The sequence below is a fragment of the Rhamphochromis sp. 'chilingali' genome (genome assembly GCF_963969265.1).
Source record: "Rhamphochromis sp. 'chilingali' genome assembly, chromosome: 1".
Classification (NCBI taxonomy): Eukaryota; Metazoa; Chordata; class Actinopteri; order Cichliformes; family Cichlidae; genus Rhamphochromis; species Rhamphochromis sp. 'chilingali'.
Genome location: NC_137929.1, coordinates 25,386,516 through 25,400,682, shown reverse-complemented (window position 1 = coordinate 25,400,682; position 14,167 = coordinate 25,386,516). Strand labels below are relative to the sequence as shown.

The window sequence follows — 14,167 nt, the reverse complement described above, 5'->3', positions numbered from 1 at the left end:
GAAAAAGTAGTGACAGTAAGATGAAGGCTGCACATGACACCATGACTGAGTTCACAGCTGTTGCTTTGATTCTAACGTTTAAGACTTTTGGCATCGACTCCGTTTTAATAAATGAGTGCTGGGAGGCGTCGTTTGACTTCAGGAGCTCCTGCGATGCTCTTACTCTGCGGGAGAAAACCAAAAACCAAAAGTAGCAAACATGGAGCGATATGACTCGTTTAGATTTTGGGAAACGTGCATCGACAGGTACAGTGTCCTTTTCCCCGCGTCTTTAAAAATAATTCATGCATAGATCCCCCACTGAGAAAACCCTTTTATATACTTTCTCCTTTGTACACATTTTATATAGAACTATATATAATATCATTTCTCTATATCTATATTTTCAGAAAAATTCTTTCCACACAATAAAAAACAACAATTAAACAAATGCTTCAAACAAAACAACAAAAGAAGAGAAGATGAAAGAAAGAAAAACACGACTGAGGCCAGTTTGGCACTTTGTCACGAGAACATGACAGAACTCTGTTAGTTGACGGTAAATAGCGATACTCTATTTTTCTTTCGTTTTTCTGCTCCCTCGATGAGAAATGAAACACAGCAGTACTTACTTGGCACCTAAAAATGCTGGTAGAATGAAAGATATGAGTGTTTTTATAGTTATATGTTTAGTGTACGCCTCCCCCCTCCAAACTGCTCAGCAGATCGGGAATTTTTAGAGAAGAGCAGGAGGGAGGCGTGTCAAATGAGTGGAAGAGAGCAGTAGTAAAACAGGGATGTAGAAAAGAGAAGCATAATGTGCACATAACACACAGGAGATGGAAAAAGAGATGACGCCAACGTAAAAAAGAGAAAACAGCGAGGAGCGAGAGAGCATTCGTCCCTTTGACAAATGTTGGAGGTCTTGAGCCTGGAAACAGCAGACCGTCTTTGAAAACAGTATCTTTGAAAGATCTGAGTCACCCACCCCACCCCCACCCCAAACTGCTCATCTGCTGCTGTACACTTCAGTTGCACCTCCACATGCCACCAGTGGAGGGAGCTGCCAAGTTTTACAGCACATGACGCAGCAGGTGTAGTTGCTTTTGGAGAAAGAAGAGAATAAGAGGACAGAACGAAGGCCCACGTCTAGAGGCCTCCCTTCCAGAGCGGTAGCAGAGCCAGTGTTCCTGGTCCCTAGGTGGCGCTGTGTCGGGCCTGTCCCTACTATACCCTGGTGGTGGAGTGGGGGTGGGGCAGGGTGTTGTTGTGGCCGGTGGAGGGGAATGTGTTGAAGGCGTGAAGAGGCTGCATGCTGGTGATGGTGCTGGGGATCATGGTGATGGTGTTTGGCGTCATCAGCAGGACGTCGTCGGGGGCGCGGCGCAGCGCCAGGGTGTAGTCGGGAGGGCAGGCGGGCCGCAGGATGTCGTGGGGTCGCAGGGGCTCCATGTCGTGGTGAGCGTCGTGCTCCGAGTGCTTCATCTGCAGGGACATGATCTCCTCCTCCTGGCTGTGAGCCAGGTCGTTGGCCGGGCCGCCCCGCTGAGGGGACAGCCGGTGCCGGCGCATCTCGTGCCGCTTGTCACGCTTTGTAGTAAAGGGCGGCGAAGGCCAGGATGTTGAGGAAGAGGAGCGACGCTCCAACTGCAACTGTCACGCTCAGTTCGGTGGAGTAGTCGCGGGTGTCTCCGGGAAAGAGGTCCTGGGGCGGGCGCTCTGAGCCCTCGTGCTCGGGATCTGACGGGAAGGTAGGGTAAGGATGACGAGTGGTTCGAGGAACGTTGTTCCTGGGCCTCGTGGTGCCGGGGTCACGACCTGCAGGGGAGCGCGTAGTGGTGGGAAAGAGCACGTCGTGCAGGCTGTGAAGATGAGGGACTAATTCCAGCCAAAAGGCCACTTTGTTAGCTCTGTAGTTGTCTCTGACACGAGGTTTCAAACCGATGTGAAGGTACTGCTTGTCCTTCGAGTTGAACTTGGTCCAGATGACCTCCTCGAAGCGGTTGGGCTTGGTATGAATGAACTTGGTGTCCTGAGGGACGGGCAGGTTGGGGTCCCTGGTGGAGCATAAAGGTTAAACGTTTCAGTCTCCATTATAAGTAACATGTGGCATCAATACACTGAATACAGACAGGAGGCCCATTCTCTGTGCAACCTTTCAACTATCTAAGACCAACCGGCTGCTCTGGGATCTGGATGCTTTTGGTGAACCAGTGTTCAATTCTTCAAAGCCACACGAGAATTAAACTAGCAACCCAGATTCAAGTATTCAAGATGACTAGAAGGCTATCAGAGAACATACAGTAACGTGTACAGTTTACACTACTACGACATGAGGCCTACCCAGTCTTTGCGAAGTTAGTCCAGTAAGTCATGACCACAGCGCTCAGCATCACATCGTTCTTGGAGAAGTTGCACGGGAACAGGTCCGTGGCACCGATCATCGGTACGCCGAACACGTAAGTTATCTTGTCTCCGCGGCGTCGGCCCACTCGGGCCGCGTCTCGGTCTGGCAGTGGTGGTAGAACGTGTAAAAGTAAACTGGGGACTGAAACTCAGCATGGAGTTTGGCAGTGGCCACAGCTGGTGCCACCCACTGGTGGTCCGTAAACAGGGCCAACAGAGTCTTCCGCCGCATGTCTCCGTTGTCCCTGTCCGCCCAGTCTGTGTACATGAACTTAATGGTCTCCCTCAGGATGTCTTTGCCTGGTGAAGAAGCACAGGAGGAGACAAAAGGAGGGGGAAGAAAGATAAAAGTGAAAAACTGCTAAGAGTAAAGTAACAGCAGTGCAAGACATTTTTTAAGAGATCGGTCTGATCAAAAGATATGAAACCAAAGCAAATGTTGGTGAGATGAACCAAGAGCCAGGAAGTGAGTGAGAAATCTAGAGAGGAAAAAAAAAAAGTCTTTCAGATAACAGAACGAGTGACAGGCACAGAGAGGAAGCATGACTGCATTATCCAAACATGTCTGTACTGTGACTGTGGTCCGGCTGTGAGGGGTTCGCAGGCCGATCTGTCAGAAACAGCGACACTGAGACTGGGAGCCGACTACCTGGGGGATGATAGCATTACTGCCCACAGAGCCTCAAAGGTTAAGGCGCAGACACGCCGTGATGTGGATGAGTGGCTCTCTTTAGCACGCTTGTCTTGTTTGATGCACTTCACTGGGCTCACATGTTACTGATTCCATTCTTTACTCGCATGTTTTAAACGCTTAAAGCACTTTCACAGGTCTTTATATTCTTTTGAAAATTCATGTGAACTCAAGCTGTCAGAACTGTAATGTAAGCTTTGATAATTGTCCACATTTGTCATTTTGATGATTATCCGTTTATTTTAATGAATACAGCAAACAGAAAAAAACTAACAGATCAACAAACGCGGATCCTAATAAGACAAAACCTGATGATGCTGCAAAATGCAGTTAAGTGAGAGGAGGCTGTTAAATGGAATAACTGAAAAAGTGGCAGTGTACAGAGGTGGTGTCCTCACCCTCTGGGTATCCGTAGAGGTTGTCAACAAAGTTGGAGATGGTGTAATCGAACGCCGCAGCTGAGATGCCGTCGTTGTCCTCACTGTCGTCCACAAACTTCAGCCCCTCTGCCTGGTTCACTCCTATCAGGATGTCATAGTTGAGGAACTCCCCCTGGTGGAGAAAATGAGGAAGAACATGCTGAGTGCTGGAACAGAGCCTGTGTGCATCACAAGTCTATAACAGGAAGTGCAGCTGAAACACAGCTTTGTGAATTGGAAGCATTTCATTTCCCAGTAAACAAAATAAAGATTAGCTGTTGCCATGAAAGTCCTGCTATAAACTGTAATAATAACTGTAAGCACTTTTTAAGCACATTCAAGGTCGATTTTCAAGCTTTTCCAGCACATTACCAAAAACAGATGAAAGCATGTTTCACTTTCACTAACAGAGGCGAGGCTGCCGGATACTGATGCCACCAGGCCCTCTGACCACCACCAGTAGGCAACGGGTGAAGTGTCTTACCCAAGGACACAACGACCAAGACTGTCCAAGCCGGGGCTCAAACCAGCAACCTTCCGATTACAAGGCGAACCCCCAACTCTTGAGCCACGATCGCCCAGTGGGGACATTTCATTTTCCAGCAGGAAGCTTTTTGTTAAACCCTTTAGATCAGGGGTCGGCAACCGCACGCGGCTCTTTAGTCCTTATGGTGCGGCTCTGCGTGGTTTATGAAAATAAATTTTTTTTACTTGTAGTTCTAAATTGGAAGATTATTGTGATTTTGCAATATACAAATATACAAATAAAACACTGAAATTTTAAGTTAAGTTTGAAAACAGTTTAAAAAAAAATAGGGCTTTGGAGTTGACATCACGCCGCAGTGCATTGTGGGATCACGGCGCCATGTCAGTAGGCCAGAAAGCAAAACAAGCACACAGTGTTGGAGTGTTGGATTCGGGACTGCCAGAACCATGCTCAAAATCAGCGCAAAAGACAAAGGGCTGTATCGCGACCGATTGTGCAAGACGCCAAGAGACGGTACTTTGAAAAAATTGTTACGGGCGCCAACCACTGTGACCTCGTTGTGTGGACACAGAGAGACCTTGCTGTGATTCGCGTCTTCCCTGCTGTGGATTTCTGGAAACCGCGCTTAAAGCAAGCACAAGACTTCTTTCGTAAACTGTGCCTTCCTGAACTTGTTGGGAAATACTTCTCGAAACAACGTGCTGCTCTAAATAGCCTGTAATGTTTCATGTTGTGGTTAAAGATTGATGACAGCTGTGTGGTGTGATGTAAATAGTTTGCATTTCATTTTTATGTGATTGCTGTGTACATGTGAATAGATCTAAAGAAAAACAAACAAATATACTATTCTTTTTTGTTTTATTAAAACAACTTCACACAAAGTACAACTATTTACAATGTACTGTACATCCAAAAAAACAGCTTTAAGAATACTCAACAGGAGCAAGTGTCATTTGGCCCTGGTTTGACAACAACACTGGGGCACATATTAACAAAAACACAGCAAACCTTAACGATCTTATCAATCGTCACATGATAAGAGTAATCGGATTGGCATTGTAGTGTGTAACATTTTGAACTTGTTGCGCAAACTACCTGCTACTCGCTCAACATGAATTCTAAGGTGGGCACGTCGTAGCCTTTTGTGAAAGCTGGAATCTTGACCTGTGCACACATCATTCCTGCAGCATCTCTGATGTCAAAGCCTCTGTCAGCCAATACTACGTCCCCTGGTAACAGCTTTTGAAGAATGCCACATCTCTCTGTGATGTGTTTATCTGATGCACGACCCCCCCATCCCCTGGAAATGAAAGAAATAGCTCCATGGGGTGTAATCCCGATGAGGTATTTTATGGTGTGTGTACCCTTGTAATGAGAGTATGTTTGTGCGCGTGCCTTTAAATTAGATGGTCTTTCTGTTCGAATCTCAAAACAGTCAACAATGATGGCTACTCGTTTTCCAAAAGTTTCAGTAAACTGTGGAGGCATTGTCGCCTGCAGACAGTGCCTCTCAAGCCAGTGCACCAGTGCTCCTAAGCGGGCATACAAAACATCAATGGTATCGGTGAAGACAGAAGACAGTGTTTTGTGGGACACATCGAACAGATGAAAAGATGCTGGACTGGAAGATCAAGTCTCAGACGCATTAGTGTGAGTAAGAGCATTTGGAAACCTGTCAGTTTCTTTGATATTGGCAGGAAATCTTTGACAGTGTTGAAGAGGGACATTAAGACAGCATAACAATGTAGTCCAGTGTAATATCTTACTTTTTCGGTATCGTCCTTTAAGAAAGTTTCATTCAGCTCTGTCTTTTGCAACTGTGCTCGAAGCAGTCTGTTCTCCTCCAACAGCCGGTTTATTTCTGCTCTGCCCTGTTGACTGCACACACAATCCTTCGTCTGCCCTTCAGCTTCCGTGACGCTGTCACTCCATCACCACTGTCCACATTTGCAGCTGGTACGTCAACCTCCACTTGTCCAACACAATTGCTGTCCACTGCCTCCATGACATGTTTATTTTGTTGTTGTTCTTCTGTCAGACCTTCATCGATCATCAAGCCTGTAAGATAAAAATAGTACATAGACAAAAGGTTAATGTACACCAATATTCCAATGACATGTGTGTGATTCATCTTTAAGTTATGTGTGGATTAGTATACCATAAGAGCAATTTAGTATGTTTTTGGAGGGGGGGGGGGGGGGGGGGGGTGTTTACCTGCAATGGGTGCTCTTTTTCGCTTCTGTTGCATACGCCTTGCGTGCCGGTCCGAGTCTGACACAGGTTTGTCGTCGTGCCCCAGTGTTGGTGCCCAGTCTGGATTTGTTACATCCATTTCATATGCTGGTTTGCCTGAAATAATGCCAAATCAAAAGCTACTCAGTCGACATGACGTGGTTGTGCAGCATCACACGTTAGCATGTTTTATCTCATTATCTATGACCGCAGCGCATTGAGAAAAAACACTAAAAGCCTTTTAATAGTGATATGAATTAATTTAGAACTCACCGGAGAGAAAATGCCGCGAGCAAACCAACAAAAAGCTGGAGATTGCACGGAACTCGATATCCGCTCGTCTCACCGCTGCAATCCATGCCTGGCGTCTTTGTTTGGTGATATCGGATACATGGGATCCCTCACGTCGCCGCCAGGATGGAAAACGATGAAAAGAGCCCATTATCCAGTTTTCTTGCCTTCACGATCGTGAGATCTAACGTTGCAACCGACTACACAACACGTACGAACCATAGCTGAAGCTGTCATGGCGGCGGGGGGCGTGGCCCGCCTCCTGTGACATCACGCTCCAAAGCGACAATCTCATTGGCTTAGGGAGTGATGATGTCATAGATCTTAAGAATCCTTTGATGTTTTTCTATAAATAGGGGTGAGCAACAGCAAGTTTCAGTTCGTTTCAGCAGCAGCATCAGAAACCATCCACGAGCTGAGAAATCATCCTGGAGAAGAAAAGCGCTCCTGGAAAAGCAAGAAAGTACGTAAAGAAGAAATGGTTCCACTTCTTCCAGAGGAGAGACGCTACGGCTTCCTCACCTGATGTAGCCTCGTCTTGCTCCACCTCTGTTAACCCCACCAACCAGTCCCGGCAGTTGACTGTCCCCTCCTGAGCCTGGTTCTGCCGGAGGTTTGTCCTCGTTTACAGGCAGTTTTTCCTCCCCACTGTCACCAAGTGGAGAGGAAACCAGTCCAACGCTGGTCTCTCAATCTCCCGTTGGAGAGCCAAAGATGCATGCTGACGTGAGGAGTCCTGCGTAAAACGACGAATTTTGCCCATTTTACATTTAAACTCCACCAAAGATGTTTTAAATGGATGAGGAATCATCCACTTAAAACATCTTTGCGAGTCGTTTTGTTGTGATCGTCTAACCAAGCATGCTGACGTGAGGAGTCACGATCGCAAGGAATTTTGCGCATTTTACATTTAAATGCAACCAAAGATGTTTTAAATGGATGAGGAATCATCCATTTAAAACATCTTTGCGAGTCATTTTTTTGTGATCGTCTAACCATGCATGCTGACGTGAGGAGTCCTGCGTAAAACGAGGAATTTTGCGCATTTTACATTTAAACGCAACCAAAGATGTTTTAAATGGATGATTCCTCATCCATTTAAAACATCTTTGCGAGTCATTTTTTTGTGATTGTCTAACCAAGCATGCTGACGTGAGGAGTCACGATCGCGAGGAATTTTGCGCATTTTACATTTAAACGCAACCAAAGATGTTTTAAATGGATGAGGAATCATCCATGTAAAACATCTTTGCGAGTCATTTTTTTGTGATCGTCTAACCAAGCATGCTGACGTGAGGAGTCACGATCGCGAGGAATTTTGCGCATTTTACATTTAAACGCCACCAAAGATGTTTTAAATGGATGAGGAATCATCCATGTAAAACATCTTTGCGAGTCATTTTTTTGTGATCGTCTAACCAAGCATGCTGACGTGAGGAGTCACGATCGCGAGGAATTTTGCGCATTTTACATTTAAACGCAACCAAAGATGTTTTAAATGGATGATTCCTCATCCACTTAAAACATCTTTGGGAGTCATTTTTTTGTGATCGTCTAACCATGCATGCTGACGTGAGGAGTCACGATAGCGAGGAACTTTGCGCATTTTACATTTAAACGCAACCAAAGATGTTTTAAATGGATGAGGAATCATCCATTTAAAACATCTTTGCGAGTCATTTTTTTGTGATCGTATAACCAAGCATGCTGACGTGAGGAGTCACGATCGCGAGGAATTTTGCGCATATTACATTTAAATGCAACCAAAGATGTTTTAAATGGATGAGGAATCATTCACTTAAAAAATCTTTGCGAGTCGTTTTGTTGTGATCGTCTAACCAAGCATGCTGACGTGAGGAGTCACGATCGCAAGGAATTTTGCGCATATTACATTTAAACGCAACCAAAGATGTTTTAAATGGATGAGGAATCATCCACTTAAAACATCTTTGCGAGTCATTTTTTTGTGATCGTATAACCAAGCATGCTGACGTGAGGAGTCACGATCGCGAGGAATTTTGCGCATATTACATTTAAATGCAACCAAAGATGTTTTAAATTGATGAGGAATCATTCACTTAAAACATCTTTGCGAGTCGTTTTGTTGTGATCGTCTAACCAAGCATGCTGACGTGAGGAGTCACGATCGCAAGGAATTTTGCGCATTTTACATTTAAATGCAACCAAAGATGTTTTAAATGGATGAGGAATCATCCATTTAAAACATCTTTGCGAGTCATTTTTTTGTGATCGTCTAACCAAGCATGCTGACGTGAGGAGTCCTGCGTAAAACGAGGAATTTTGCGCATTTTACATTTAAACGCAACCAAAGATATTTTAAATGGATGATTCCTCATCCATTTAAAACATCTTTGCGAGTCATTTTTTTGTGATCGTCTAACCAAGCATGCTTGAGGAGTCACGATCGTGAAGAATTTTGCGCATTTTACATTTAAACGCAACCAAAGATGTTTTAAATGGATGAGGAATCATCCACTTAAAACATCTTTGCGAGTCATTTTTTTGTGATCGTCTAACCAAGCCTGCTGACGTGAGGAGTCACGATCGCGAGGAATTTTGCGCATTTTACATTTAAACGCAACCAAAGATGTTTTAAATGGATGAGGAATCATCCACTTAAAACATCTTTGCGAGTCATTTTTTTGTGATCGTCTAACCAAGCCTGCTGACGTGAGGAGTCACGATCGCGAGGAATTTTGCTCATTTTACATTTAAACGCAACCAAAGATGTTTTAAATGGATGAGGAATCATCCACTTAAAACATCTTTGCGAGTCATTTTTTTGTGATCGTCTAACCAAGCATGCTGACGTGAGGAGTCCTGCGTAAAACGAGGAATTTTGCGCATTTTACATTTAAACGCAACCAAAGATGTTTTAAATGGATGATTCCTCATCCATTTAAAACATCTTTGCGAGTCATTTTTTTGTGATCGTCTAACCAAGCATGCTTGAGGAGTCACGATCGTGAAGAATTTTGCGCATTTTACATTTAAACGCAACCAAAGATGTTTTAAATGGATGATTCCTCATCCATTTAAAACATCTTTGCGAGTCATTTTTTTGTGATCGTCTAACCATGCATGCTGACGTGAGGAGTCACGATAGCGAGGAACTTTGCGCATTTTACATTTAAACGCAACCAAAGATGTTTTAAATGGATGAGGAATCATCCATTTAAAACATCTTTGCGAGTCATTTTTTTGTGATCGTATAACCAAGCATGCTGACGTGAGGAGTCACGATCGCGAGGAATTTTGCGCATATTACATTTAAATGCAACCAAAGATGTTTTAAATGGATGAGGAATCATTCACTTAAAACATCTTTGCGAGTCGTTTTGTTGTGATCGTCTAACCAAGCATGCTGACGTGAGGAGTCACGATCGCAAGGAATTTTGCGCATTTTACATTTAAATGCAACCAAAGATGTTTTAAATGGATGAGGAATCATCCATTTAAAACATCTTTGCGAGTCATTTTTTTGTGATCGTCTAACCATGCATGCTGACGTGAGGAGTCCTGCGTAAAACGAGGAATTTTGCGCATTTTACATTTAAACGCAACCAAAGATGTTTTAAATGGATGATTCCTCATCCATTTAAAACATCTTTGCGAGTCATTTTTTTGTGATCGTCTAACCAAGCATGCTTGAGGAGTCACGATCGTGAAGAATTTTGCGCATTTTACATTTAAACGCAACCAAAGATGTTTTAAATGGATGAGGAATCATCCACTTAAAACATCTTTGCGAGTCATTTTTTTGTGATCGTATAACCAAGCATGCTGACGTGAGGAGTCACGATCGCGAGGAATTTTGCGCATATTACATTTAAATGCAACCAAAGATGTTTTAAATTGATGAGGAATCATTCACTTAAAACATCTTTGCGAGTCGTTTTGTTGTGATCGTCTAACCAAGCATGCTGACGTGAGGAGTCACGATCGCAAGGAATTTTGCGCATTTTACATTTAAATGCAACCAAAGATGTTTTAAATGGATGAGGAATCATCCATTTAAAACATCTTTGCGAGTCATTTTTTTGTGATCGTCTAACCAAGCATGCTGACGTGAGGAGTCCTGCGTAAAACGAGGAATTTTGCGCATTTTACATTTAAACGCAACCAAAGATATTTTAAATGGATGATTCCTCATCCATTTAAAACATCTTTGCGAGTCATTTTTTTGTGATCGTCTAACCAAGCATGCTTGAGGAGTCACGATCGTGAAGAATTTTGCGCATTTTACATTTAAACGCAACCAAAGATGTTTTAAATGGATGAGGAATCATCCACTTAAAACATCTTTGCGAGTCATTTTTTTGTGATCGTCTAACCAAGCATGCTTGAGGAGTCACGATCGTGAAGAATTTTGCGCATTTTACATTTAAACGCAACCAAAGATGTTTTAAATGGATGAGGAATCATCCACTTAAAACATCTTTGCGAGTCATTTTTTTGTGATCGTCTAACCAAGCCTGCTGACGTGAGGAGTCACGATCGCGAGGAATTTTGCTCATTTTACATTTAAACGCAACCAAAGATGTTTTAAATGGATGATTCCTCATCCATTTAAAACATCTTTGCGAGTCATTTTTTTGTGATCGTCTAACCAAGCATGCTGATGTGAGGAGTCACGATCGCGAGGAATTTTGTGCATTTTACATTTAAACGCAACCAAAGATGTTTTAAATGGATGATTCCTCATCCATTTAAAACATCTTTGCGAGTCATTTTTTTGTGATCGTCTAACCAAGCATGCTTGAGGAGTCACGATCGTGAAGAATTTTGCGCATTTTACATTTAAACGCAACCAAAGATGTTTTAAATGGATGAGGAATCATCCACTTAAAACATCTTTGCGAGTCGTTTTGTTGTGATCGTCTAACCAAGCATGCTGACGTGAGGAGTCACGATCGCAAGAAATTTTGCGCATATTACATTTAAACGCAACCAAAGATGTTTTAAATGGATGAGGAATCATCCACTTAAAACATCTTTGCGAGTCATTTTTTTGTGATCGTATAACCAAGCATGCTGACGTGAGGAGTCACGATCGCGAGGAATTTTGCGCATATTACATTTAAATGCAACCAAAGATGTTTTAAATTGATGAGGAATCATTCACTTAAAACATCTTTGCGAGTCGTTTTGTTGTGATCGTCTAACCAAGCATGCTGACGTGAGGAGTCACGATCGCAAGGAATTTTGCGCATTTTACATTTAAATGCAACCAAAGATGTTTTAAATGGATGAGGAATCATCCATTTAAAACATCTTTGCGAGTCATTTTTTTGTGATCGTCTAACCAAGCATGCTGACGTGAGGAGTCCTGCGTAAAACGAGGAATTTTGCGCATTTTACATTTAAACGCAACCAAAGATATTTTAAATGGATGATTCCTCATCCATTTAAAACATCTTTGCGAGTCATTTTTTTGTGATTGTCTAACCAAGCATGCTTGAGGAGTCACGATCGTGAAGAATTTTGCGCATTTTACATTTAAACGCAACCAAAGATGTTTTAAATGGATGAGGAATCATCCACTTAAAACATCTTTGCGAGTCATTTTTTTGTGATCGTCTAACCAAGCCTGCTGACGTGAGGAGTCACGATCGCGAGGAATTTTGCGCATTTTACATTTAAACGCAACCAAAGATGTTTTAAATGGATGAGGAATCATCCACTTAAAACATCTTTGCGAGTCATTTTTTTGTGATCGTCTAACCAAGCCTGCTGACGTGAGGAGTCACGATTGCGAGGAATTTTGCTCATTTTACATTTAAACGCAACCAAAGATGTTTTAAATGGATGAGGAATCATCCACTTAAAACATCTTTGCGGGTCATTTTTTTGTGATCGTCTAACCAAGCATGCTGACGTGAGGAGTCACGATCGCGAGGAATTTTGTGCATTTTACATTTAAACGCAACCAAAGATGTTTTAAATGGATGATTCCTCATCCATTTAAAACATCTTTGCGAGTCATTTTTTTGTGATCGTCTAACCAAGCATGCTGACGTGAGGAGTCCTGCGTAAAACGAGGAATTTTGCGCATTTTACATTTAAACGCAACCAAAGATGTTTTAAATGGATGATTCCTCATCCATTTAAAACATCTTTGCGAGTCATTTTTTTGTGATCGTCTAACCAAGCATGCTTGAGGAGTCACGATCGTGAAGAATTTTGCGCATTTTACATTTAAACGCAACCAAAGATGTTTTAAATGGATGATTCCTCATCCATTTAAAACATCTTTGCGAGTCATTTTTTTGTGATCGTCTAACCATGCATGCTGACGTGAGGAGTCACGATAGCGAGGAACTTTGCGCATTTTACATTTAAATGCAACCAAAGATGTTTTAAATGGATGAGGAATCATCCATTTAAAACATCTTTGCGAGTCATTTTTTTGTGATCGTATAACCAAGCATGCTGACGTGAGGAGTCACGATCGCGAGGAATTTTGCGCATATTACATTTAAATGCAACCAAAGATGTTTTAAATGGATGAGGAATCATTCACTTAAAACATCTTTGCGAGTCGTTTTGTTGTGATCGTCTAACCAAGCATGCTGACGTGAGGAGTCACGATCGCAAGGAATTTTGCGCATTTTACATTTAAATGCAACCAAAGATGTTTTAAATGGATGAGGAATCATCCATTTAAAACATCTTTGCGAGTCATTTTTTTGTGATCGTCTAACCATGCATGCTGACGTGAGGAGTCCTGCGTAAAACGAGGAATTTTGCGCATTTTACATTTAAACGCAACCAAAGATGTTTTAAATGGATGATTCCTCATCCATTTAAAACATCTTTGCGAGTCATTTTTTTGTGATCGTCTAACCAAGCATGCTTGAGGAGTCACGATCGTGAAGAATTTTGCGCATTTTACATTTAAACGCAACCAAAGATGTTTTAAATGGATGAGGAATCATCCACTTAAAACATCTTTGCGAGTCATTTTTTTGTGATCGTATAACCAAGCATGCTGACGTGAGGAGTCACGATCGCAAGGAATTTTGCGCATTTTACATTTAAATGCAACCAAAGATGTTTTAAATGGATGAGGAATCATCCATTTAAAACATCTTTGCGAGTCGTTTTGTTGTGATCGTCTAACCAAGCATGCTGACGTGAGGAGTCACGATCGCAAGGAATTTTGCGCATTTTACATTTAAATGCAACCAAAGATGTTTTAAATGGATGAGGAATCATCCATTTAAAACATCTTTGCGAGTCATTTTTTTGTGATCGTCTAACCAAGCATGCTGACGTGAGGAGTCCTGCGTAAAACGAGGAATTTTGCGCATTTTACATTTAAACGCAACCAAAGATATTTTAAATGGATGATTCCTCATCCATTTAAAACATCTTTGCGAGTCATTTTTTTGTGATCGTCTAACCAAGCATGCTGACGTGAGGAGTCACGATCGCGAGGAATTTTGCGCATTTTACATTTAAACGCAACCAAAGATGTTTTAAATGGATGAGGAATCATCCACTTAAAACATCTTTGCGAGTCATTTTTTTGTGATCGTCTAACCAAGCCTGCTGACGTGAGGAGTCACGATCGTGAGGAATTTTGCTCATTTTACATTTAAACGCAACCAAAGATGTTTTAAATGGATGAGGAATCAT

General features: G+C 42.5%; 1 pseudogene across 1 annotated transcript; it reads right to left on the bottom strand.

The window, feature by feature from the left end:
- Positions 1-995: 995 nt before the first annotated feature.
- On the bottom strand, positions 996-6,573 carry LOC308407682 (neuroligin-2-like; annotated as a pseudogene). Its single transcript has 5 exons — positions 6,488-6,573; positions 5,749-5,908; positions 3,475-3,628; positions 2,323-2,685; positions 996-2,036 (listed from the first exon to the last, which is right to left on the bottom strand). The product of its transcript is annotated as a neuroligin-2-like (transcript).
- Positions 6,574-14,167: the final 7,594 nt, after the last annotated feature.